A 23,288-nucleotide genomic window follows, 5' to 3' on the forward strand; every position below is an offset into this window, starting at 1 on the left:
GATCTGACCTGAGTCTTCTTGCTTGGCAACACGCATCTTTAGCTTCCAGTTCATTCTGTAGGCCCCTTCAGTCTTTTCCTTCAGAATACTTTGAGCCTATTATGTAGATCAGGCTTGCAATCTTTCTGCCTCTGGGAATTAGAGCTATGAGCCACCGTGCCTGGTCAGTTCCACTCCAGTCTTCATCTTGAGATCACTGAGATACAGGCAGGGAAATCAATAGGCTTAATTGATATTTTAAGAAGGTTTCTCAAGCTTCTCTGTAAGGAGTGAGTATCAGGGTCAAGACTGAGAAGCAGACCCAACTGTCTCTCAGACTGGAACAGCACACATTGGGTGAAGTGGTTTGGAGCAGCTGGGCTAGCCTGTTAGGAAGCAGAATCAGTAGGTAGCACTTGACGGGGTCAGCGGAGGACTAAAATGAATGGGTGGCCCTTGAGGGTGAATATTCCTGTAAATTTCTGTGACTGCAGCACTTATTAGAATCGGGTAAGCGTGATACTTAATAAAAACCCTACTAAGAGCATGTTGCATGCTTAATGCTACAGTGATAGTGGAGGGGTTTGTAGTGTGACCCTTGAACGCCTCTGCAGGTCCAGATGCACTCAGATTCTACGACAGACTCCTAGGCCTGTGCAAGCCTCGGTCCCATGCAATCCATGAGTCTTCTCCATGCAAACAAGCCTCTTACCTCCCAGCTTCTAAAGTGGACTCTTCTACCTCAGGAAGACTCCATTGGGGAACAAGATGTTAGCCCCGCGCTCCAAAAAGAATTCAACCCAGTGTCTAGACTCTTAAGTGATACAGTGTGTGTGTGTGTGTGTGTGTATTCAGTTTACAAACAACAGTTTACACTCCCCCCAATTTCCCACCACCATCACCTTGAATTCAAGAGCTTAGTTTAAGTCTCAAGTTCCCACTGTGAGGCAGAGCACTTAACCCCTTGCAGAATGCAGCCTCTGTTTAGATCTACGGGAACATTACCATCTTCTCCAAGAACAGGAGATATTTACTCTGCAGTTTTACAAACAAAAGGGTCATTAGTATTGATACAAACAAACAAATAAACAAAAAACGACTCTTAAGAACTGGTTTGGCAAACAAGATAACAACCTCAAGGGGGCGCCCTACCCTACGGTGGAGCTCCCCCTCCCCAGCTCCGGAATTCCCACTCTTGCTCTGAAGCCAAGAGGGCCAGACAACTGGTCTTATTTTGAAAGAACACAAGAGTTGCTTTCCACCTCAATTAAGTGATGGGATTCATGGCAGGTTCTTTATTAGGCAGCGGAGAGGTTGATGGACCTTCCTGGGAGACAGACTTCGAGCTATAGAGAGCCATCAGGAGGCTGCTCTCCAGTGCAGCTCCCGTTGACCCATTGCTGTCTCCACGAATGGGAGTCTTTGGCGGCCAGGGGGTTCTGTTGGCTTTCTTCTTCGATGGTGGCCTTCAACTCCGCGTGGTCAGCCTCTCAGCAACTGCAGCGGGAAGCAATAACAGCTCCTTGGGTTTGTTCCCTCCTCTCTGCGACCCCGATGGGCCATGCACGGAGCACTTTACATTCATGGTGGCAGAGCCTTGTGCGAATAATCATTCTGTGAAGTGCTAGCATCACTATATTTGCTTTACCCTTGAAAACTACAAAGTGTGAGCAATTAAGTCCTTTCTTTGCGGTGACCTATTTACAGTCAGGGTTTGTGGCTTCTTTCCGCTTTGCAGTCATTTTTCTTGTCTCCTTTGCTTGTTTCTCCTGGCGTGTGCTTCCTACTGCCAGCCTTTCCATTCAGCTCACTTTGCCTTGACAGATGGAGCATCCTCAGTTCTCAGGTGCCCTGAAGGTTTCCTGGCAACCACCTGGTCTTGAGGTCCTCAGCTGTCACAGCCAGTACTCTCTGCTGCCCCCACCTGGCAAACTCTAGCATTGACTCGTTTTTTTGGCCCCAAACATTTGTAAGAGTTTTCCACTCTAATTTTCATGAGTAAGATGCTTATGTGCTGCTGTTTAAATTAAGAGAGGAGTGATCAACGTCTAAGGAAGTACTTACAGCGTACAAGTGAATTTAAAAGAATGAAAGCTCTCCTTGTGATGGGGTACATTGGGTCTCAGTGGACGTTAATGGAAAGTGAATGCGTCCACAATTTAACACCTGCTTTAAGTTCTTGTGATTTTCGGAGTGACTTTGCATTCTTTTTCTTCTTCTTCTTCTTTTTTAAATGCATTTCTTTCTTATGACTTTATTCTTGAAACTTTGCCAGACTGGTCTGAAAAAGTCAATCTAAAGTGCAAATTTACTATTTTACAAGGAGTCTTTTACTTTTGAGCTTATTAGAAAAAGCCAATGTGAGGTTAATAATTACCTCACAGAAGACTGAGTGCTACTTGTTTCTCTTTGTGTGTCAGGCCTAGAGTAAGTGTTCAGAACACGCTTGCTGAATTAGAAGGAGCACATAAATGGTTCTTTATGAGTTAGCAAGAAGAGTTGAAAGGGAATCTTATCTGACCTGGGTCAACCCTAGAATTTGTATTAAATACCCAGTTGTTTGAAGGCTTTCCTCAATAAAATACTGTACGAGTACAAAGAATGGGTATCCTGGGCTCACAGGGCTAATGACTTGCTTAAGCATTTGGATTTCTTACCTACGATTAGCGCTGTTATTTCCAGGCTGATTAATAAGCACAATTCTGAGTTCAAGAACAATTTGGAGCATTATTCCCCCTCCATCCCGTGTTCATTATTTCCGGTTTGAACGAGACCTGTAATCATTGTTGTTTACCAGTGTTCACGGTAAAACTTTAAACCAATGATTGTTCCTCTCCTCGCAGGTATTAAATACCATTTCAATCATCCTTTCTGGGATTCTGGGCTTCTTAACGAAGCCCATTTCTCCAGACTTTGCAGCCCACTGAAGGAACATTGAACCTGAAAGAGTCTTTGGGAAGTATTTGTTATTTAATTGGAGGCAGCTGTTCTTTAAAAGTTACACAAGTCTATAAAGTTTTTAAAATAGCTTGTTTTAAAAAAAATACAGTTAAGATCTAGCCTTGAAATACATACAAAATACATACTATGAATTTCCTTTGACATTCTTTGCTATTGCAAATACTATTATAACTAGGAATTCATACAATTATAGACAATTAAATTTGGATTTAACTGCTACAAATTAAACACATATATTCTGTGGGCTCTCTGAGCCAAATTTCTTTAGAAACACCATCATTTATTATAGGAGTTCTAAAGCATGTACAGTCTGTAGGAAATATTGTCCTTGAATTCTTGCCAAATATCATCAAACATCAGATACATACTGTGATAGCTGATTTGCTTAAATGCCACTATTAATCTAATCTGTAACCTTTAACATTTTGTTTGAGGGATTTCAGAAACCTTACACAGATATCTAATGTCCAGAACATCCAGAGACAAACGCAATAATCTTACAGTTGAAGGACAGCCAAGATGCACATTTTCTGAGCATGCTTTTCCTTGGAGTCAGTATGAAGATGAAATATGGCTTTTGTGAACACAGTCTCCATAGAAAAGGCCTTTTTTCTTTTTTGTCACAGTGCTGGGCAGATTTTTCAAGCCAAGGGCACAGTACTGTACTCTTTGCAGGTCTATTTTTAGGTTTCTATTTCTCGACAGGATGCTCTTGGTTTTGCGTTAGTGACACGCAGGCTGCACACTGTGTGGAAGGAGCAGACGGCCTGCTCTGCGCACTCCCCACACCCCAGGATCCATGCTCACCTGGCCATAGCCTATATTGTGGTCTTGGGAAAGGTAGAGCCACATTTTGATTCATCTTCTAGTGGCCTCTTCTGGATTTCCTAAGAGCGCCACACACCTTACGTTATCTATTAATCATGCATTGCCAAAATCTTGCAGGTGCACCCCAGTGGAGTCTAACAAGGCTAGGAGAGTGGTTTAGTTTAGACTGAGAGGTAAGAGTCCCAACAGCAAAGGCGCCCTGATGGGAAGTACCAAAGGCCATTGGTTTGTTTTTAACATGAAGGACAGAGGGCATAGAAGTCTGTAGATAAGTAAATAAATGCATTTCTCTTTTATAGCATGGCCCTGCCACTGAAAATATGGAAAAATGAACATTTTTAAAGCTAAAGAAAAAAGACAAGGAAGCTACTTCGGTACGGGCAGAGTCTCTGAGGAAGATATTTCTCATGTCATAGCTTTGCGTTATTTTCCCAGAAGGGAATCGCTAGATCGTTAAAGAGTAAATTTGGAATCTGTTATGAACAACTCTTTGACTTTATGAAAAGTTTGGAGCATATATCTTCCTAAAATACTGTCTTTATCTTTCAGTGAGATGTCAGTTTTCTGCCCTGGATGTTGGAACACAGCGTCTTCCAGCCATCACTAACTTGGACTTCTCCTGCGTAGCAGCTCCATCTTGTGGTTGCTTGTCAACTTCCCACAGTTCTAGGCACAAACAGAACTCCCTCTTCTAATTGTCCTCATAGGCAGGACGGAATTAAGCAGGAGCAAAGAATGCGCTTGCTCACAGAAGGCCATAAACCGGTGAGGTTGGAAGTAGGGCAAAGCAATACATTTTTAAAACCTGAAATCATGGATGTACGACTCCTCGCAGGGCTCCTGTCTTCAAGTGTCACAACCCAAGCAGCTCCATCAACTGGGGATGCTCAAAAGACGTGAGCCACGGTAGACAGTTCTCATTTACATCACTACCTTTAGCCATGAAGACTGCTTTAAAGTACAGTCAAATCTGCAAACATGCCAATATGATCATTTTAATGGGTTCTTACGCACAAAAGCATGGTGCTGGGATCCGATGGACAAAGCACGTGTTTCAGGCGTGTTCTCATCTTTATACGTTTTGGCATAGGATGTGTAGCATGTAGTCAAACCTTTGTCTGAGTCCCCTGTCATCCCAGGCCTTGTCTGGGGGAAGGAAATGCAGATGCTGTGTTTTATGACAGGTGTGAACAAGGATGGGCCAGGCTGAAAAGGGACAGCGGGGCAAGAAGACAGTGCATGTCATTAGGGCTTCCTCTCACGGGCACTCACTTGTGGAAAAATAAAAAGCGCAGCTCCAGATTGGGTCATTTTCAGGTGCCATTTGAACAGCCCACTAGGAAGAAATAGAAGGCTCGAAGATGGTTACAGGCACATACTTGATAATCGTTTCTTAAGATGGAGAAGTCTTGATGTCATTACATCTACAGACAAAAGCCTCTTTAAGTGGTTAGCAAACCCAGAAGTGAGTAAGCTAACCCATGCAGACGAGAAAGCCTTCTGCAAACCTTATACAGCTTTTCTGTGCTCATAGACCCAGGGGTTTTGTTTTCTGTTGTTTACACTGTCAAGTCACAAACAGTGGCTCCCCCAAGAGACTCTCTTTGCATCCTTCACTGTCTGCTCCCAGCAGCTACTGGAGGGCCGCTCCCTCCCACAGCTGCTGCAGAAGCCAGCTTCCACAGGGTCCCTGACAGGGAGGAACTGAGCTGTTAGGAATGAGCTGCCCACCCACTGCTAAGTAATGTTCTGTCTCCAGCATGGTATTTCCACTGGAAAATGTGCTGTGCACTTGGCTGTGGTGACAGTGTTATTTACCACACATCTGCCTCACAGGCCTAGGCGACAGCTCCAAGACCCGGTTCCGGGATGGTAAGTGGTCTCTGAAGACTCTTCGCCTTCTATAGCCAGACTAGAGCAAGTTAAGGTGGGGCTGGTGGAAAAGTAGGCAGGGGAGCCTATGGAGAGGCTATGTCTGCATCCCTACTGTATTGGCACGTATCATTGCCCCACAGAATCCTCTAAGTCACTTGTCTGCAGAAGGGGCCTTGCTGCGGGAGCAGCCTGGAAGGGGTTGTTACATTGCTGGTACATTTGTTAGGGGCTTTCTGGAATTCAAGCTGAAGCCAACAGTTTCCTTACTGCTTTCCAAGCTCTTCCCCCACTTATTAGAAACTAGAGTTAAATCTGAAACTTTGCGTGACAGTGAAGAAATGTGTTTTCGATAATAATGTTCCTCTTTGCCACATAGTTACGTTTCGTCAAGCTTATGGTGAGCAAATTGCTAACTGCATATCATAGAGCCAGGCAATGAGACATAAGACAGGAATCCTCTGTAATTTGCCACTGAGCGATACCAGTATTCTCCATCACTGCAAACGCAGACCGTCTCTCCCCCTACACACAAAGAGCTCACCAATTTCTATCGTATACCTCAACCCCACACATGCAAACTGTTAAGTTTCCCAGGAAGATCTGGATCCAGGTGATCTTTGGGTCACAAATTGCTTTTAGAATGATGTTTACTATTCCTGGGTTCTCTGGCGGTACCTTATCTTTGAATGCTCAACCTCAATGACTTGTAGGGGTAGAAAGCATGACCCAGCAACACTGTGGTTGGTAAAATTGACTGCATGGATACCCTTTAGAAATCATCTGAGCATGGTTTAATTAATTCTCATTATAGTCACTAAAAACTAACAGATTTTTAAAATTTGATTGAAGAAAAATAAAGTATAAAATTCGCCATCTTGGGGCTGGAGAGATGGCTCAGCAGTTAAGAATACTTGCCGCTCTTACAGAAGACCCAGGTTCTGTTCCCACAGGGGCCTCAGAGGCCTGAGACTTGATACCCTCTTCTGACAGACAAAGACAGTGAGTGCACATGGTACACACATACAGACAGACAGAAGCACTCACACACATTAATTATTTTTTAAAATCCCTCTTTAAAATGTACAGTTTTGTGCATTTATGTTGCTGTGCAAGTTCTCCATAACATTTTCAGTTTACAAAATTACAACTCTCTATCCATTAAACAATTCTCTACTAGCCTCTCCCCGAACAATCCCCAGTTCTTGGTAAAAATTATTCTACATTACTAAAATTGTTATTGTTTCTATGAATTTGACCTCTTTAGGCATGTATATAACTAACCATATAATGCTTGTCTTTTCATGGTGGGTTTATTTCACTTAACATAGCATCTTCAAGACTCATTGGCGCTGCAGAATGTGGTAGAAGTTCCTTGATTTTCAAGACTGAATACTACTTAACATGCACATGCACTCGAGCAACCCTTCCACTAAAGCCCTCTGATAGTACCTTCTATTTTTATGGACCATTCTTCAGGGATTTAGTTGTCTTTCAAATGTTCCATCGTGTACAGAAGTGTATAGGTGATTCACGCTGGTGAGAACATGCTTGCAAACTTTAACTAATCGGTGTGCTTTTGCTATTATGTTTTAAAAACCCAAATTCAAGAACAAACAAACAAATAAAAAACAAATTCGTGGGCCGAGGTGTAGGTTGACTTGCTTTCACCCTCTACTTGGCAGTCCTGAACCCAGGATTCCCTCAGGCATTGGAGGATTTCTGAGGACCAAATGCTAAGACCCAAGTCCCGTCCATCCTCTTAAACTCTTCCACCTGAACACGGAGCAGAGCCTAGGAGGAGTGAATGGCTAGACAACTCTGTAAACGCCTATTGAGTGGCGCTCTCTCGTGCCCTTCAGTATGTTAAGGAGTGCAGATTTTTGTGATAGAGGCTCGATAGCTAATCTACAGCAATAAATGAGAGTAATGATGGTGCTCTTAGGGTGTTCTCTGTAGGTAATGTGAGGCTTGCAAAGTATGACATTTTAAATAAACTTTAATCTCTCAGGATTTTTTTTTTAAAAGGCATAAAGACAGAAATGAAATATAGAACAGAGTATCAGTTGACACAGGGATCCCTGCCTCTCATGATACATAACTAGGGCTTACCTCTTCATCCTGAAATATATGGTTCTTCCCCAGTAAATGAGTCATAAAACTTTTATGGAGTGTGCCCTAACTTTACTGTAAAAATATGCTCCATCTTTATGGCAAAGGTGACTCAGAACTACCTTGTGGATGATAGGGATAACATATCTATTAAAGAGGCTATTAAATTTGCCTCTTTGGACAGTATTTAAGCCTTCCTGATACTTATATCTCTCCTTCATGGAAGTGGGGATGAAGAAGACTCTGACTTGGATGTTTCTCCAAAATTTAATAGTTTCTGACTCAAGAACTAACAAAACTTAATTTCAGGTAAGCACACTTAAATTGAAACAAGGATTTGAATGGGAACGCCATCTATCACACAGAGAAATGTAGGACCTCCATAGATCCATCCTCAGGTGAAGATCACAATGAGCGTATCCCAACGGTACCAAGCTACTTGGGGCATAGGACTGTGCAAGGTGACCTGGGCCTGTGGTATGAATCATTCCCACAGGTGGAGAACTAAACGCCCATGAAAAGAAACTAAGATAGGGAGGTACTCGTGACTTCTTACCAAATTTCATCCCAGACTGGTGATTCTCTGATGCTGGAGATTCTCTGATTCTGTCAAATTCCTGGACATCTCTCAAGGAAACACAAATAAGTCACCATCTGCTTTGTTTTGTTTCTTCTTCCTAAGCTTACATACTTTGAAAATATTTGAATTCAATGTGCATGTCTTAAATAAATAAAAATAAGAACAGAAAGATTAGCCTTCAGCTTACCACACGCGGTACGTGGGGCTGAACTGGAACGCTATTTCGTGACAATTTATATCCTCCAAAGTGGAACAGAACACGCACAGAGGAATTGCATCCTAATGCCCTGGAAATAAAATGCATAATTCATTTTGTAAATACCCCTGTGGCTTTCGATTTATGTGTACACCACTCTAATTATTTTCTGAGACGGTTTCAAAGGGCATGGAGGAGCTTTTTGGAGGGATGGAGCTGATTCCTAAAGGCAGTTATACAAATCATACATGTGTTAAAATTCATAGAACTACGTACCAAAAAAAAGAAGTTAATTTTTATAGCATTATAATTTTTTTTAAAAAAATGACTTAAATAAATTAAAGCATCGGCTGCCACAAAAATGCCCAGCTTCCTTATAATATATAAGTGCATGCATGAACTCGCTCCTGCCTGTTAGCATGAAGGCTGGTGAGACTGTTGATGAGGAATCCTACTTACTTCAAAGGCCTGGACATGTTCTGTTAACACGCTGATGCAACAGCTAACACTTGTTAGGTCAAACTAGTTAAGGACTTGCTGGAGAACTCCCAGAAATTTCCCTCTGTTGAAGGGATGAAACTCAAGTCAGGTCTCCACCTGCTTCTTTTGCAGAGTGAGGCTCATCCTTGCTCTTTTCTTAGAAGGGCTGCTCTGAGAGCCTGTGGGCAGGGTTGGGGGAGGAGGCTCTGTGAAGAGTACCACTCCCTGTCACAGCCAACTCTGCCAGTGTGCCCTCATGCTCACATTCTAGACAGTGACGTGTACTTGCACCCTGGCTTCCCTGCTGAAGAGGAAGATCTGAAGTGGAGATAATGATCCTCTCTAGTTCCTGAGGATGTAGTTTTCATACATCGCATCACTATGGAACTCTGACTGGCCTGGGACTCGCTATGTAGATGAGGCTGACCTTGTTCTCACAGAAATTTGCCTGCGTCTGTCTCCCAAGTGCTGGAATTAAAAGCATGAGTCACCATGTCCCGCTTCCTCAGGATGCTTTAAGAGCCAAGAGTTTCGAAGACTCTGAAGAGTCTCGCACTAGCAACCTCTGCTCTCTCTGCTACAGGGGAGGACATGGAGAACTGGAGAGGTCTATTGGAGCTGGAATGGTGGGTTCCAGGTTCAGACAGCCATGCACAAGGACCAGGAATAGTTACAGTAGGCAATCGCTTGAGCCGGTCCATGGTCAGGAAGCTGGACAGTCCCTGGTGGGTTAGACACTGGCAATAGAGTGCAGGTAAGTGTGCCTGCTGTCAGAGGATTCCAAGGCTCTTTGGCTTTGGTTTTCCCTTTTACACATATACTTTCTATGCAATCTATGTTAACTCTGGAGCTTTGAACATATGAGAGGAGTTCTCCATGACTAAGCTATTACTCTATTCATATTTTCCTCATTTTTGATAGATATGTGATTATAGGTAAATAATTCTTAAGTCCGGGAAAGTCAGAAGCAAAACGGAAAATGGAAGTGTATGTATTGCTTCTGAGAGATAAAGCGTAGCTGGCATGCTGGGATACACCTGTGATCCTGCATTCTGGAAGTGGAGGTCTGGTCAGAAGTTCAAGATTAGGCCTAGCTACATAGCAAGTTCAAGGACAGTTTGGGCTACATGAAAAAAAAAAAACCTTAAGAATGTTAAGTATAAAAAATATGACAAAAGCATTCTTTTATTTATTTATTTAATTTATTGAATATCATCTTCATTTACATTGCCAATGGTAAGCCCTTTCCCGATTTCCCCCTCCCCAAAGACCCCCAACCCCTCCTTCCACCCTCTGCCTCCACATATATGCCCCTTCACCCGACCCATTCCCACCTCCCCCCCCTCGGTTTCCCTTTGTTGGGGCCTCTGTTGAGCCTTTACCTGACCAGGGACCATTCCTCCCACTAATGCCCAACAAGGCCTTCTTCTGCCACATTTTTGGCTGGAACTGTGTGTAACCCTTGGTTGATGGTTCAGGTCCTGGGAGTCCTGGAGCATCTGGGTGGCCGAAATCATTGTTCTTCCCATGGGGCTGTAAACCCCTTCAGCTCCTCTGGACCACCCTCCAGCTCCTCCATTGGGGATCCCACGCCCAGTCCAATGGTTGGCTGCTAGCATCTGCCTCTGTATTTGTAAGGCTGTGGCAGGGCCCCTCCAGAGACAACCATGGCATGCTCCTTTTGTCGTTCATAGTAGTGTATGGGTTTGGTGACTGGACAAAAGCATTTTTAACTAGGAAGAGCTACAGATATTTTTGGCAGTCTAGTCAAACCTTTGAATCTCTTCTCCGTAGATTGATTTCAGTGAATGGGTCTATAAAGGAAGCTACTTATGTAAAAATGCAGGCACCCAGAGGTCTAGGTGAGAACAATGTCTTTATGCAACAACTTGGGGTTTGTACTGTTGAATATCATGATTTTCCAAGAAAATGCAGCAATTCTTATTTAAGGAATAAGTTTCCTAATTCTTAAGTATCAACATCATTTATGGTAAACACTGATCCAGGCTGAGCAGCTGCTGGCTGGATTTGACTGCAGGTCTAACACAGAAATCCAGGATTATAGACTGAAGAGGATCCTTGTCAAAGAGAAAACAGACAGACAGACAGACAGACAGACTGGGACCACTACCATGGCTAAGCCAGGGAGTCTAAAGTCCGGCTTTCATTCGAGCAGAGGAGGAGAAAGACAAAAGGACAAAACAAACAAACAAACAAAAAACACATGTGCCCACGTGTCCCATGTGCTTAGAGTCCTAGAGTCATTTTCCTTCTTTTTGTGTTGAGGGATACCTTCCCACTCTGCCTGTGATTTCCACAGAGAAATTTTTAATACATCTGTTACCTTTTGCCTTTAGAAACTCTAGCACTTCATCATACATTTCCCATTAACTCTTAACACAATGTCTTCTTTAGCCTCATAGAGAGAGAAGGAAAGATGTAAAAGGATGTGGTTATTAGGCTGGTCTTCTCCACCCCACCTCTCCTCACAGGTGTAGCAGATGTGCAGCTTGGTCTTCATGTGGGTCCTTAACACCTGGAGCAGGGGCTGTCCCAAAAGCTGTGCCTCGATGTGGGAAATGTCCTTCTAGCTGGGCTGCCTTGTCTGGCTCAGTGGGAGAAGTGCCTAGCCCCGAAGAGATTTGATGTGCCAGGGTGGGGGCATGCCCAGGGTGGGGGCATGCCCAGGGTGGGTACCACCCACACAGAGGAGAAGGGGAGGAGAGGAGGGAGAATGAGAGAAGGATTGTGGGAGGGAGTGACCATAAGCAAGGCAGTGATCAGGATGTAAAGTAAATAGAAAAAAGAAAGGATGACCGCGTAGTCAAACAGACAGATGTCCATCATGAATAAACATTTCCTTCCTTTTTTCTTTTCTTTTCTTTGTTTCTTTCTTTGTTTCTTTGTTTCTTTCTCTCTTTGTTTGTTTGTTTGTTTCTTTCTTTCTTTCTTTCTTCCCCCTCTCCCTGAGACAGGGTTTCTCTATATAACACTGGCTGTTCTGGAGCAGGACTCTATAGACCAGGCTGGCCTCGAACTCAGAAATCTGCCGGCCTCTGCCTCTGTCTCCCAAGTGCTGGGATTAAAGGCATGCACCACCACTGCTCATTTGTGAATAAACATTTCTTTAGTTATCAATCTCCGTGAAGGATATTTGCCTGTTTCAAACATAATTAAAGCAGACAAGATCCAATACTTAGCATTTCAAATAACTTAGAAAACATACTGATCTCGAGAAACTGCCACACTATATGCCGACAAATGGCCTGTTCTCCACATACCAATAAATGGAAGTCATACCAGAATGACAGTTAATGCTTTGAATGGTATCAATGAAGTATCCAGGGATGGCTTTTCTTAGATGAGTGGCTTCGAAATGGCTGGCCTACTATGTGCAGTAAAGAACTGTGTGTGTGTGGTTGGTGTGTGTATGTGTATAATTGAACTATATTTTATATTACAGCTGTATATATAAATGTTTTATGACATAGTACTTGCTTTTACTAAAGTCCTGTTCTGGAAAAGCCAGGCTATTTCATTGCTAGCATCAGTGTTGTTCAGTCAAGGAACCACATCCTAAATATTCATTAGGTGGCAGACACAGGTGTTGTATCTACGGTCACACGGACAAAACAAGATAGTTCTAATGTCACTTGTTAAGAACTGAGAGCAGCACACAGGGTTGATGGAATCACAGCGGAGCCACACTTTGGATCAGTGACCTTAGAGGAACAAGAAGAATGTTCTGGGTAAAGACTCAGTCTAGGCACTCTCTCACAACCACCTAGGTACTCCAGAATGGGTACTCAAATAGGAAAAGGTCTAGAATCCAGGGTGTGCTTAGGATGGGGATGGAGTCTGTGATAACCAGTGAACTAGAGTCTTTGGAGAACTGTGGAGCTGGATGGGGAGGGTGGGGAGAGGTCATGGAACTGTGGAGGATGGGAATGGAGGTCCTTCAACCTAATGGGGTTTCCTTTGCCCAAATAGGAGGCAAAAGATCTCCTTTCTTGTTGTGACATCCAGGAATTACTGACAAACTGCAAGACAGAGTCTTAAGTTTAGAACACAGGATTAGTGAGGTTATGACCTTTTCTCTAGCTAAAGCTCAAGTTGAAATTGCAGAACTTTAGACTTGGGGAAAAGCTAAGTGTATACTTCACTGACATTCTGGGCACGTCCACATAGCTGGTCAGCAGTGGGGCAGACTGGAAGCCGGCCTCCCCCTATCCCATTGACCTCTTCCTTTGGTCCTAGGCACTAGCCTGTGACGATTACTAGAGGACTGCAGTTTCTAAGGCAGAGAGTCAGATAGGAGGTGAGAGGTGGCCTGGATGGATGGGAGGAGGGATTGTCTGTTCTTCTGGCTCTGCTTGCCTTCTGCTTCCTGTGTAGGACAAGATGTCCCTCTCTGGTGGCCATTCCCTTGGTAGAGGGTGACTTATTGTTTAGAGGGTTTGGCCAGAGGCAGTAGGTCGCCATGGTCTGTCATGGTGTCCCCCTGTTGAAGCAGCATATGTGTGGGTTTGCAGTAGTCTTCGAGAATGCCTTCTCCAGCTCGGACTCTCCCTTCCAGGGTCCAGCGGGCAACCACTCACAGTCCAACCCACTGAACATGTCAGGACTCTAATGTCTTCCCCTGGTATACGGGAGCGCATCGCTGTTGGAATGCTAACGTGATTGATGAATCACCTGGGAGGTTGTTTTAAATGCCAACCCCAGGGCCTTTCTTCAGAGATTCCATTTCTCAAGTCTTGGGGAGAACCCTAGAAATCTTCAATTTTAATATCTTCCCCAGGGATTCCGATAAAGGCAGCGTACTGGCTGGTTTGTGTCAACTTGACACAAGCTGGAGTTATCACAGAGAAAGGAGCTTCAGGTGAGGAAATGCCTCCATGAGATCCAGCTGTAAGGCATTTTCTACTGGGAGGCACTTTGGTAGTGCTGACTTCCTTTGGGGATCAACAGCAATGTGGGAAGTGTAAGCTGAATAAACTCTTTCCTCCTCAACTTGCTTCTTAGTCATGATGTTTGTGCAAGGATAGAAACCTTGACTAAGACAGACAGTCTATGCAGTCCATGTTTTAAAATATAAGGGAAAATTGTAGGAATGAATAAAAGACAACTGAGCTCTTAGCTGTGACTAACTACTGGGCCTACATGGAGTAGGGTCTCTTTACTGAAACTTGAGGAAATCTATGTAAGTTTACCCGTGGAAAGGAAGGAGAGGATGTAAAATACATTTTAAAAAAAAAGATACTGAAATTTATTAATTTAATAGGCTGGAGTCCCAAAAACAATGGGTGGGAGGGGTGGGTGTCTTAGTAGCAGTTTTCACAACGGCCACGAGGTGGCAGCCTTCTGCACAAAATTGAAGAGCTATGCAGATAACCATCAGTTTAGCTACTCATAAATGTCATTAGTTTTAAAGGTATGCATTAACTTTAAAGGACGGGAAAGGAAGTTATCTACTGGGAGGGACTTCAAACTTAAATTTTCATCAAATGTCATAGTCTAGATGGAGGAATTTAGCAAGACATCCACAGTAGATTCAGAGAAAAGATAAAAAAAATTGAGAAAAGGTAAGATGAAAGTTGTCACTCAAAGGAAGCATCTTAAAAGCATCCCAGAAGTTTGACTCTTTGGAGAACCAGCAGGTGTAATCTGGTTATTAAAACATAAGGCAGTAACATCTGGTGAAATTTCCTTTTCTTTTGGTCTGTAGTCAGGGCCAGGAAATGAAGAAGGAAAAGAGGGGGTCGAAGCTCCGAATGACCACAGGGTCACCAGGGCATCTCTGAGTGGGCTTTGAGAATGGCTTTGTCAGCTTGGACTCTTCCAGGGTCCAGAGGGCAACTGTTCAGGGTCCAACCCGTCTGACATACTAGGATCCTTTTTTTTTTTTTTTTTTTTTTTTTTTTTTTTTTTTTTTGGTTTTTCGAGACAGGGATTCTCTGTGTAGCCCTGACTGTCTTGGAACTCACTCTGTAGACCAGGCTGGCCTCAAATAGAAATCCGCCTGCCTCTTGACATACTAGGATTCTAGCATCTTCCCCTGGGAGATGGGAACGAGGCACTGTTAGGATGCTAATGTGCTAAGTTGCCTTGCGCTGAACCTGAATGGGCTGGGGCTCCTTAGGCAACAGGATATGGCTCTAGGCCCTGCCTGTGAGCACTTTCTCTGTGATGTCGTGGAAGCCCACGAGCATGACCGTTTTCCATTGTTGTATCCACAGCTCCAGGGATGTGAGTTTCGTAGAACTGGTTGCGCAGGGGCGTCACCTCTTGCCAACTGCCATGCCACCACTGAGCATGCTCAATATAAAATACATCAGGTCACCGAAAAGCAAGAGGTTAATTTAATGGCTTCTAAATTAAAACCATATCTCACGCACACGAGGCAGAAGTCTTGTCTTCGTGGACCTGTCTCCCTGACTTGCATCAAATCATGCTTCCCAGCTCAGTAGGCCCACATGGTCCTGGAGAAGGAGCTGAAAGCTCTAGTCTCGATCTGAGGGTAGCGCTGCGTGCCACCGAGCCAGGACTGAAGCATCTGAGACCTCAAAGCCCACCCCGGCAGTGACGCATTCCGTCAACAAGGCCCTATGTACTCTAACAAGACCACACCTCCTAATAGTGCCACTCCCTGTAGGACAAGCATCCAAATACATGAGTAGATGGGGACCATTCCTATTCAAAGCACCACAGTTATTGTTATTTTCATTTCTTCGCATGAATGTGCATTCTCACCCCACCTCGGGAAACTCCCTTTTTCTGTAGCCAGAAATCCTATCCTGAGACATCTGAGGAGATTCTGCCTTAAAGAAGAGGAGTTCAAACCTAAAACAAGTAATAACTAATGTTTAGTAACATTAAATTGCATGCTTAATTTAAGCTAAGTATGCCATTTTAAGATCAAACACAATTAATTTTCTTGTATTTAGATGCTAGAGCGGCAGTGAATTATTTTACAGTAATCTTTCCTTTGAAGCAGAAGCTGTCTTGACTGGTAATGTAATTTTCAGACTGTCATTTTATTTTAGTATTTATTTATTTTGTGTGTGTGAGTGTTCTGCCTCATGTATATATGTGCACTATATATATCTAGTATGCATACTATATAGTATGCACTATCCATGGAGGTCACAGAATCCATTGTAACTGGTGTGAGCCCCCATGTGGGTGCTCGGAATTAAACCCAAGTCCTCCGGAGAGGCAGCCAGTCCTCTCAACCACGGAACCGTCGCTCAAGCCCACCTTCAACACTAAATATCACACTCACAAGATGGCCTGGTGAGCATCCTCTGAGATAGCCAGAGACTCAAAGTACATTGAGAGTGACGATGACATTTACTGTCCAACCGTTAACAGCGCTGAGTGAGAGGAAGGGCCGCAGATGACAGCTACTTCAGGAAGCTAGGACCTACTTACACACCGGGCCAGGCTTTTCACAGAAGAGAAGGCAACATAGATGGTAGACATTGTCATAATTAGATAGTATGTGAATGTTCAGGAAGTTTGGTATAGTCTAAGTCATTCCAAGATTTAAAAAATATTTTGTTAAAATATTTTCATATAATATATTGTGATCATTTTCCCTCCCCCAACTCCTTCTAGATCCTCCCTTCTTCCCTAGCTACCCAATGTTATATGTTCTCTCTCTCTCTCTCTCTCTCTCTCTCTCTGTGTGTGTGTGTGTGTGCGTGTCTTCAAATAAAAACACAAAACAAAAAGCAAAAATTTTCCATTACACAGATAACACAGAAATGAAAATTAAAACAAATCAGCAAAAGACCAATAAGTCAAAAAATGCAAAACAAGGAAAAAGTTCATAGAGATAACATCTAACATCAGTTCTTTTCTTTCTTCCTTCCTTCCTTCCTTCCTTCCTTCCTTCCTTCCTTCCTTCCTTCCTTCCTTCCTTCCTCCCTCCCTCCCTCCCTCCCTCCCTCCCTCTCTCTCTCTCTCTCTCTCTTTCTTTCTTTCTTTCTTTCTTTCTTTCTTTCTTTCTTTTTTTCTTTTGTTCTCTCTCTCTCTTTCTTTCTTTCTTTCTTTCTTTCTTTCTTTCTTTCTTTTGTTCTCTCTCTCTCTCTCTCTCTCTCTCTCTCTCTCTCTCTCTCCCTCTCTTTCTTTCTTTCTTTCCTCCTAGGGAAGGGCCCTGCCCTGGAATGTGATAGATTTATCCAGTAAAACTCCACTGGAGTGAACTGATTTCTCTTTGCCAGTGGGTATAAGTCGCAGTAACTTTTTGATTAGGAGTGGGACTCAGACTCCTCTCAGTACTGAGACGACATGTGTCTTGAACCTGTGAAGTCATGTGTGTGTGCTGCCACAGTCTATGTAAGTTCCTAGGTGTGTCAATCTTGTGAGCATGGAGTTATCCATCATCAATGACTTCTACAGCCTTTGTGTCCTATAGCTTTGAGCTTCAGGAATTCTTGTCAGTAGGGGTGAAGCTTCTATGTGGGCACCAGCTCAGCTCCGCCATTTTCAATGTTACAAGTAAAGCATCATCTTCAGCAACAGTGGATGTACGCAGTCTGTGATATCCTTGGGTTTTGAGGCGTATGTGAGTGGTATACGTGGCCTCTGAGGGCCATGACTGTGTTCCTGGTCCTGATAAAGACAAGGGCCATGCTGATGTATGTGGCCCATGTTACCATTGCAGCCCAAGCAGATGTGCATGGTCTTGGTTGCCACCAGAAGCCATGTTGATGTCCATCGACGTGGAGGAGCTGGCCCCACCCCTCACAGGAGATGGCGGTCCCATGGCTTTCCTCAGACTATGGTAAGGGTGCGGGTGGAGAAAGACTCATCCTCCCTAGGTGGGGGCCTGGCCACTAGAAATATGACTGTGCTCCAGTGAGTATATGGGGAACACAAAATGGACTTGCATTCCTTTGTTTCTTTTTTCCCAATTTCTTCTTCTTTTGAGATGGGGGAGGGGAGGGTAGAGGATAGATGGTGACAGGGGAGGACTGGGTTGTGAGTGCCATTGAGGTGCATGATGTGAGATTCCCAAATAGTCAATAAAAAAGAGAGAGGGGAAAATGCAGTATTTGGGTTTTTGGATATGAAAAAACTGTCTCAGTTAGGGTTTCCATTGCTGTGAAAAGACACCATGATCAAGGCAACTCTTATGAAGAACATTGAACTGGGGCTGGCTTACAGGTTCAGAGGTTCAGTCCATTATCATCAAGGCAGGAAGCATGGCAGCATCCAGGCAGGCAAGGTGCTGGAGAAGGTGCTGAGAGTTCTACATCTTGTTCTGAAGGCAAACAGGAGAAGACTGGCTTCCAGACAGCTAGAAGGAAGGTCTTTTAACGCCCACCCCCACAGTGACACTTTCTCCAACAAGGCCATACCTCCTAATAGTGCCACTCCCTGGACCAAGTGTATTCAAACCACCGGTTACCTTATTCAGAGTTCTAGGTCATCCCAAGTTTGTTTTGCTTGTTTGTTTTTAACTAAACCATGTATGGTGGTGCATACCTGTCATCTCAGTACTTGAGAGGTGGGAGCAGGGGCACCAGAAGTTCAAGGTTACTTGGCAAGGTGTGGAGTTGGAGGCAAGCCTGTGTTTTATGAGCCTCCCATACCAAAAAAGCATTCGGCAACACAAAACAAACTACTGACCCACAAAATACTCTTTGAGGATGATATATTTAATATTTGTTTATTATTACCCTGCAATTATTCACACATTATTGCACAATTTCAAATTATTACAGAAAGTAACTAATAGAACTGAGATTTTAATTTATATGTGTTTATTTTACATGTGTATAGGTGCTTTTGCCTGTTTGTGTGTGTACTACCAGATAATGAGACAATGAAATTAAGGGTCGAACAAAATCATTCTGGGCTTGATGGGGCATTGGAGGTATTCATAAGGCAGAGGCAGGCAGATCTATGAGTCAACAGCCAGCCAAGCCAACATAATGTTTTGAGAGAAATAAAATTATTCTAGAAAATATTCTTAATTAAACATTGTTATGTAATGCATAATTAATTAACCAATTAATTAAATACTATGAGTATATACTTTCCACACTTCTTACAGCTTATATGCTTAGGTGATCAAAACTTTCCTTTGTATTTATTGACTGGGAATCACTCATATTTAGGAAGTTTAGTCCATCTATATTACCACAACAGAATGCCGAAGGGTGGTCATTTACAAAGAGGAGGAGTTTGGTTCTTCCTTTTTTGGAGACTCAGAGTCCAAGCTGTGTATGTCAGTGTGTTTGGTTGTCCAGGAAAGTCCTAGTCCTAGCAGTTGCTTGAATGCTGTGTCCTCCGGAGGATATGAGCAAGAAGGACCAAAAGGACAAATATCTCCTATCAAGTCATTTCCCAAGGCTATCATTGATGCAGGCAGCTCTCTGGATTCCACATCTTCCATCTGGCATGAAGTTTTGACCTTAACTTTTTTTTTTATTCGATATATTTTTTATTTACATTTCAAATGATTTCCCCTTTTCTGGCCCCCCACTCCCCGAAAGTCACATAAGCCCCCTTCCCTCCCCCTGTTCTCCCACCCATCCCTTTCCACTCCCCTGTTCTGGTTTTGCCCTATACTGCTACACTGAGTCTTTCCAGAACAAGGGGCCACTCCTCCATTCTTCTTGTACCTCATTTGATGTGTGGATTATGTTTTGGGTATTCCAATTTTCTAGGCTAATATCTACTTATTAGTGAGTGCATACCATGATTGATCTTTTGAGTCTGGGTTACCTCACTTAGTATGATGTTCTTCAGCTCCATCCATTTGCCTAAGAATTTCATGAATTCATTGTTTCTAATGACTGAATAGTACTCCATTGTGTATATATATACCACATTTTTTGCATCCATTCTTCTGTTGAGGGATACCTGGGTTCTTTCCAGCTTCTGGCTATTATAAATAGGGCTGCTATGAACATAGTGGAACATATATACTTATTACATGCTGGGGAATCCTCTGGGTATATGCCCAGGAGTGGTATAGCAGGATCTTTCAGAAGTGACGTGCCCAGCTTTCTGAGGAACCGCCAGACTGATTTCCAGAGTGGTTGTACCAATTTGCAACCCCACCAGCAGTGGAGGAGTGTTCCTCTTTCTCCACATCCTTGCCAACACCTGCTGTCTCCTGAGTTAATCTTAGCCATTCTGACTGGTGTAAAGTGAAATCTCAGGGTTGTTTTGATTTGCATTTCCCTGATGACTAGTGAAGTTGAGCATTTTTTAAGATGTTTCTCCACCATCCGAAGTTCTTCAGGTGAGAATTCTTTAACTCTGTACCCCATTTTTTTAATAGGGTTACTTGGTTTTCTGGGGTCTAACTTCTTGAGTTCTTTGTATATATTGGATATTAGCCCTCTGTCTGATTGACCTTAACTTTTATGGAGACAAAATATCCAAACCAAGATGCTGAGAAAATGTTGTTATTACTCTGTAGGGTCGGCTTATCCAGGCAGATTCCTGGAGTGAAGGAATTCGTCTAACTTCCTGTCTGAGCATATAAGTCAATTAGGATTCCAGGCAGTAGAGGTGACTGAGAACCCTTAGGCATCAGGATTTCCTTATTGAAAGCCCAGGTGTGGTCCCATATAAATTTTCCCCGTGTGTGGGAAGAGCAGTTCTATTATGGCAATAATGGACCAATGCCTTTCCATTTGCCTCCATGAAGCCTTCAGTAGAGGCCCAGAGCCTGGTCTTGCCTGGGGCTGAGGTGTTCTAAAAGGATGTTTTAGGTACTTTCCATTGTTATGGTATAATAATACTATGACCAAAAGTAACCCAGGAAGGAGTTATTTCATCTTACAGCTTACAGTCTGTCATCCAGAGAAGTTAAGGCAGGAATTCAGTGTGGGAACTGGAGGCAGGAACAGATGCAGAGGCCATGGAGGGGTTCTGCTTACCCGCTTGCTCCTCATGGCTTGCTCAACCTGTCTTCTCAGCACCCTCAGGCCAGGGTGGCTCCAGCCACGGTGAGCTGAGTCCTCCTACATCAATTGCTAATTAAGAAAATGCATTGCAGACTTGTTTACAGGCAGTCTTATGAAGCATTTTCTCAACTGAGAGTTCTTCCTCCCAAATGACTCTAACTTGTGTCAAATTGACAGTAAATTAGCCAAGGCAGAGTATTCATTAAAAACATTAAAAAAAAGTCATTAGCAATCTGGACAGAAGGCTGTGCTGGCCTCTCAGGAACTCCACCACTCCTGAGGTAGATAAGAACGCCTGTGTGCTAACCAGCCCCACGCCTTTGCAGGAGGTCTCCAGCCTTCGGAAGGAGTTCCTTGAGTTTCCTTGCAGAGATGACTGTCTTCTGTCTATCAGTACTAAAGTAAAAGGATGGTAAAATCATAAAATGAAATAAACGATACAGAAAAGTGTTATTTTATTCACAAATAAAAAGAAACAAAAGGTTGCTGCAGCGTGGCCGGATGGGGAGCCCACTTTCTTAGACTTAGAGGGGAAACCAGGCCATTGCCCGGCCTTAGCTGTAGACAATAGGTTTATAGATGTGGGAGTTAGAAGTCAACTGAGGGCAAGGGAGAGAAATCAGCTCATTCAGCTACAGCAGAGCTTCGTAACCTGTGGGCTTCTACCCCTTCAAAGGTCACAGATCTGATAGTAACATTACAATTCTTAACAGTAGCAAAACTACAGTTCTGAAGTATCAATGAAAATAATATGGTTGGTGGTCGCTACATTATTAGGGTCTCAGCATTATTAGGTTGAGAAGCACGGGGCTGCAGGAGAAGTGTCAGGAACCAAAGGAGCCTGGTCTCCAGTGCCAGGCATTTCGAGACCCGTGGAGGGAGGGGTACAGGGAGGAGACATCACTTCTTGGTAGCTTTTCTCTTTGCCATGAGGACTCTGTCCTCTTAGTTTGCCCATTAAAACAAAAAAACCTCGGAGGTGATGAGGCCCTAGGAGCAGGCCAGAGATGTGGGAGGCGGCCGGGGTGTCTGGAGTACCTTGGCTGAGTGAGCTCTTCCGTAGGAGGTCCTGCAGAGGCATGCAGTGCGGATGCAAGGCTGTGGCTTTGACACACTTAGCCCTTCAGTTTGGCCCCTGATCTTTCTGGTGGGTACCATTTTAAATGGAGTGATCATTTACATGGGCTCTAATTTGTAGAAGATGCTCAAATTCCAGCTGTACCAGCCAAAGGTGCCGCCTTCGCTGGCACACACGCTAGCAGTTCATGTTGTGTGCAGTTCTGGAGCTCTCTACACAGACCAGGCTGGTGGCTTTTGCCTCACAGAGACCCACCTGCCTCTGCCTCTGCCTCTCAAGTGCTGGAGTTAGAGGCGAGTGCCTGGCTCTTCCAGCACTTCTTAAGAAAGACACTGGAAGCCACATGGTGGCCAGGGAAGCCCTGGCGGCAAGGTGACTTATATAGAACCTATGGTAAAATAGGACAGGGCAACAGAATCATTAGCTTGGGGAAGGCAATGCTAATTTGTAACGTAAGAGCTAGAAGCTGACTGTTTGGCTGAGTAGAGAAACGAGAAAGGAACAAACGAAATACTGAGTCAGCCAGCCCTGGAGCTGGCGGGGATGGCGTGGTGGGGGTGTCTGTGGAAGGTCTGAGTGAGCCACACTCAGGAAACTCATCTGGGGTCCCTGCCAGCTCACACAGCTGTGGCTTTGAAACTCATAGGCACATGACAAAGCGCTGACCTTTCGCAGGCCTACCTTCCCCCAGAAGAAAAGAGGCATGAGATTGGGTCATTTTGTTGTCTTCGTGTGTGTGTGTGTGTGTGTGTGTGTGTGTGTGTGTGTACAGGTGTGATGGTGTGAAGTGTGGAGGTCAGAGTAGTTTCTCTCCTTCCACAGTGTAGTAGACTTGGTGGGAGATGCTGTTCCCTGCCGAGCTATCTCTCTGGCTCTGTTCTTTTTTTTTTTTAAATTTTACTCATATATATATATATATATATATATATATATATATATATATATATATATATATATTAGAAGTTTATAAACTTATTTTTTCTTTTTAATTGAGTATCTTCTTCATTTACATTGCCAATGGTAAAACCTTTCCTAATTTTCCCCCTCCCAAAAGCCCCCTCCCCAAATATTCCCTACCCCTCCTCCCTGCCTCCATGTATATGCCTCTCTACCGGACACACTCCAACCTCCCCCCAACCCAAACCCCTGTCCGTTTCCCTTTGTTGGGGCCTCCATTGAGACTTTACCTGACCAAAGACCACTCCTCCCACTGATGACCAACAAGGCATTCCTCTGCCACATTATTGGATGGAACCATGTGTACCCCTTGGT

At 43.8% G+C, this 23,288-nt stretch overlaps 1 long non-coding RNA gene across 1 annotated transcript in view; it reads left to right on the forward strand.

The window, feature by feature from the left end:
- The window catches only part of LOC127685382 (uncharacterized), a 104,934-nt gene extending 96,356 nt beyond the window's left edge, over positions 1 to 8,578 (forward strand). Inside the window, exon 4 of the long non-coding RNA XR_007977859.1 lies at positions 4,318 to 8,578. This is a non-coding gene — a long non-coding RNA (uncharacterized LOC127685382). The remainder of the gene's footprint in view (positions 1 to 4,317) is intronic.
- The last annotated feature ends 14,710 nt before the right edge of the window (positions 8,579 to 23,288 follow it).

Source organism: Apodemus sylvaticus, chromosome 5 (genome assembly GCF_947179515.1).
Source record: "Apodemus sylvaticus chromosome 5, mApoSyl1.1, whole genome shotgun sequence".
Classification (NCBI taxonomy): Eukaryota; Metazoa; Chordata; class Mammalia; order Rodentia; family Muridae; genus Apodemus; species Apodemus sylvaticus.